The following is a 5,000-nucleotide window of genomic DNA, read 5'->3' as shown; positions in this document are numbered from 1 at the left end:
AAAGTGATGTGGGAGAAGTTTGGAATCAAAAGGAATTGATCTTGACATGGTTGGTGCATAGCCAAGTTCATGATTTTGGATTTTTGGCTTGATTTTGTGACTTGGTGGTGATTTTGGTGAAAAACGAAAATGTTGGTTTTGGAAAAGTGGCTGGACTCAATCCTCACAAATGCCTCCAAAGTGATGTGGGAGAAGTTTGGGATCAAAAGGAATTGATCTTGACATGGTTGGTGCATAGCCAAGTTCATGATTTTGTGACTTGGTGGTGATTTTGGTGAAAAACGAAAATGTTGGTTTTGGAAAAGTGGCTGGACTCAATCCTCACAAATGCCTTCAAAGTGATGTGGGAGAAGTTTGGGATCAAAAGGAATTGATCTTGACATGGTTGGTGCATAGCCAAGTTCATGATTTTGGTGTTTTGGCTTGATTTTGTGGCTTGGTGGTGATTTTGGTGAAAAACGAAAATCATGGTTTTGGAAAACTGGCTGGACTCAATCCTCACAAATGCCTTCAAAGTGATGTGGGAGAAGTTTGGAATCAAAAGGAATTGATCTTGACATGGTTGGTGCATAGCCAAGTTCATGATTTTGGTGTTTTGGCTTGATTTTGTGGCTTGGTGGTGATTTTGGTGAAAAACGAAAATCATGGTTTTGGAAAAGTGGCTGGACTCAATCCTCACAAATGCCTCCAAAGTGATGTGGGAGAAGTTTGGGAGCAAAAGGAATTGATCTTGACATGGTTGGTGCATAGCCAAGTTCATGATTTTGGTGTTTTGGCTTGATTTTGTGGCTTGGTGGTGATTTTGGTGAAAAACGAAAATCATGGTTTTGGAAAACTGGCTGGACTCAATCCTCACAAATGCCTTCAAAGTGATGTGGGAGAAGTTTGGGATCAAAAGGAATTGATCTTGACATGGTTGGTGCATAGCCAAGTTCATGATTTTGGTGTTTTGGCTTGATTTTGTGGCTTGGTGGTGATTTTGGTGAAAAACGAAAATCATGGTTTTGGAAAACTGGCTGGACTCAATCCTCACAAATGCCTTCAAAGTGATGTGGGAGAAGTTTGGGATCAAAAGGAATTGATCTTGACATGGTTGGTGCATAGCCAAGTTCATGATTTTGGTGTTTTGGCTTGATTTTGTGGCTTGGTGGTGATTTTGGTGAAAAACGAAAATCATGGTTTTGGAAAACTGGCTGGACTCAATCCTCACAAATGCCTTCAAAGTGATGTGGGAGAAGTTTGGAATCAAAAGGAATTGATCTTGACATGGTTGGTGCATAGCCAAGTTCATGATTTTGTGACTTGGTGGTGATTTTGGTGAAAAACGAAAATGTTGGTTTTGGAAAAGTGGCTGGACTCAATCCTCACAAATGCCTCCAAAGTGATGTGGGAGAAGTTTGGGATCAAAAGGAATTGATCTTGAGATGGTTGGTGCATAGCCAAGTTCATGATTTTGTGACTTGGTGGTGATTTTGGTGAAAAACGAAAATGTTGGTTTTGGAAAAGTGGCTGGACTCAATCCTCACAAATGCCTTCAAAGTGATGTGGGAGAAGTTTGGGATCAAAAGGAATTGATCTTGACATGGTTGGTGCATAGCCAAGTTCATGATTTTGGTGTTTTGGCTTGATTTTGTGGCTTGGTGGTGATTTTGGTGAAAAACGAAAATCATGGTTTTGGAAAACTGGCTGGACTCAATCCTCACAAATGCCTTCAAAGTGATGTGGGAGAAGTTTGGAATCAAAAGGAATTGATCTTGACATGGTTGGTGCATAGCCAAGTTCATGATTTTGGTGTTTTGGCTTGATTTTGTGGCTTGGTGGTGATTTTGGTGAAAAACGAAAATCATGGTTTTGGAAAAGTGGCTGGACTCAATCCTCACAAATGCCTCCAAAGTGATGTGGGAGAAGTTTGGGAGCAAAAGGAATTGATCTTGACATGGTTGGTGCATAGCCAAGTTCATGATTTTGGTGTTTTGGCTTGATTTTGTGGCTTGGTGGTGATTTTGGTGAAAAACGAAAATCATGGTTTTGGAAAACTGGCTGGACTCAATCCTCACAAATGCCTTCAAAGTGATGTGGGAGAAGTTTGGGATCAAAAGGAATTGATCTTGACATGGTTGGTGCATAGCCAAGTTCATGATTTTGGTGTTTTGGCTTGATTTTGTGGCTTGGTGGTGATTTTGGTGAAAAACGAAAATCATGGTTTTGGAAAACTGGCTGGACTCAATCCTCACAAATGCCTTCAAAGTGATGTGGGAGAAGTTTGGGATCAAAAGGAATTGATCTTGACATGGTTGGTGCATAGCCAAGTTCATGATTTTGGTGTTTTGGCTTGATTTTGTGGCTTGGTGGTGATTTTGGTGAAAAACGAAAATCATGGTTTTGGAAAACTGGCTGGACTCAATCCTCACAAATGCCTTCAAAGTGATGTGGGAGAAGTTTGGAATCAAAAGGAATTGATCTTGACATGGTTGGTGCATAGCCAAGTTCATGATTTTGTGACTTGGTGGTGATTTTGGTGAAAAACGAAAATGTTGGTTTTGGAAAAGTGGCTGGACTCAATCCTCACAAATGCCTTCAAAGTGATGTGGGAGAAGTTTGGGATCAAAAGGAATTGATCTTGACATGGTTGGTGCATAGCCAAGTTCATGATTTTGGATTTTTGGCTTGATTTTGTGGCTTGGTGGTGATTTTGGTGAAAAACGAAAATCATGGTTTTGGAAAAGTGGCTGGACTCAATCCTCACAAATGCCTCCAAAGTGATGTGGGAGAAGTTTGGGAGCAAAAGGAATTGATCTTGACATGGTTGGTGCATAGCCAAGTTCATGATTTTGGTGTTTTGGCTTGATTTTGTGGCTTGGTGGTGATTTTGGTGAAAAACGAAAATCATGGTTTTGGAAAACTGGCTGGACTCAATCCTCACAAATGCCTTCAAAGTGATGTGGGAGAAGTTTGGGATCAAAAGGAATTGATCTTGACATGGTTGGTGCATAGCCAAGTTCCATGATTTTGGATTTTTGGCTTGATTTTGTGACTTGGTGGTGATTTTGGTGAAAAACGAAAATGTTGGTTTTGGAAAAGTGGCTGGACTCAATCCTCACAAATGCCTTCAAAGTGATGTGGGAGAAGTTTGGGATCAAAAGGAATTGATCTTGGCATGGTTGGTGCATGGCCAAGTTCCATGATTTTGGATTTTTGGCTTGATTTTGTGACTTGGTGGTGATTTTGGTGAAAAACGAAAATCATGGTTTTGGAAAAGTGGCTGGACTCAATCCTCACAAATGCCTTCAAAGTGATGTGGGAGAAGTTTGGGATCAAAAGGAATTGATCTTGGCATGGTTGGTGCATAGCCAAGTTCCAAGATTTTGGTGTTTTGGCTTGATTTTGTGACTTGGTGGTGTGCCAAGAATCATGAAATTTTCAAAGTGGTGGTTTTTGAGTTTTGTTGGTTGGAAAGTGTCACAAATGCATGCAGAATGAGGTCTAGAAAGTTTGGTATCAAAACCAAGCCATCTTGATGTGGTTTTGAATTTTTGAAATGTTGGAAAATAGAGGGTTTTGAAAAAAATTCATGAAAATTCGAAACCTTGGCCAATCCTAACGAAACTTGGTGGGCACCTTCTTGATATTATTATGGGATGTACTGGAAAAAATCACGCAAAAATACGGTGTCTAGATACGTTTTTCCATTTTTCCCGATTTTCCACATTTCGGGTCTTTGGAAAAATAAAAAAAATACTTCCCCATGTCGAAAAATTCTAATTTTTTGCAGGCAATGTTGTACCATTTTTATGAGGATCCCTGCAAAAAATCTCGTGAAAATTCGTTCTCTAGGTCCCAAAACAGAACTTATGTCTACTCAAAAAAAGTGTATCTACTTGTACAAAAGTGGCTTTTGCATATTTAGCTATTATAGGGGGGGGGGGGGGGTGTTCCTCAATGCAGCCAGCTCTTGCACCATGGAAAATTCTGGTGCGGTCCCTTCATTCCCCCCTGTTTTGGCTTGCTTTGTGGTGGGGCAAGTCAAAACGCCCACACATGGGTGATCCACCAACTTGGGTTGGTGTCACCCGTTGTGGGCGGCGGCATGGTGGTGGCCGCCGTCGGTTCCGGCCGACTGACCCGGTGGGAAAAAATGTGAATCTGTTATGTGGATTTTTGTGGCACGCTGGTGGGATTTTCGTTGTGTGGCTCATTTCTAGACTTGTGAGCATCACGAAGGGGGTATGGCTTCCAACCGTTCGCGGGGAAGGGGCCATCATGTCTGGCTTGCTGCCGGCCGGGGGGGGTAATGTCATCAGTCAGCGTCCGCTTGGGCTCACATTTGTGCTGGTTACGCCCAGGGTCATGTGGTTGATATTGAGGGCTTTATTACTCTCGGTCCAGTAGCGCGCGGCCACCACAGGGAAGGCACGGCCTCATCCGCGTGGCTTCTCCCTCACGAGCATCCTGGCGATCCGCCACGGTGGTCGTGCTGGAGAAGAAGCACGGATGAGACGGGTTGGAACTGTGGCCCGGTGCGATCGGGGAAGATTTGTGCCACGCAAATCGTTGGGTGGCTTATTCGAAGACTTGTGAGCATCACGAAGGGGGTATGGCTTCCAACCGTTCGCGGGGAAGGGGCCATCATGTCTGGCTTGCTGCCGGGCGGGGGGGAAGTAATGTCATCAGTCAGCGTCCACTTGGGCTCACATTTGTGCTGGTTACGCCCAGGGTCATGTGGTTGATATGAGGGCTTTATTACTCTCGGTCCAGTAGCGCGCGGCCACCACAGGGAAGGCACGGCCTCATCCGCGTGGCTTCTCCCTCACGAGCATCTTGGCGATCCGCCACGGTGGTCGTGCTGGAGAAGAAGCACGGATGAGACGGGTTGGAACTGTGGCCCGGTGCGATCGGGGAAGATTTGTGCCACGCAAATCCACAAACACACGGATACACCAAGACCACCACTCGGGACCACCACGACCACCACTGAGGGTGCTTGCGACTATCACTTCTAA

The sequence above is a fragment of the Phaseolus vulgaris genome, chromosome 1 (assembly GCF_051622355.1).
Source record: "Phaseolus vulgaris cultivar YP4 chromosome 1, ASM5162235v1, whole genome shotgun sequence".
Taxonomy (NCBI): Eukaryota; Viridiplantae; Streptophyta; class Magnoliopsida; order Fabales; family Fabaceae; genus Phaseolus; species Phaseolus vulgaris.
This window is presented reverse-complemented; position numbering follows the sequence as displayed.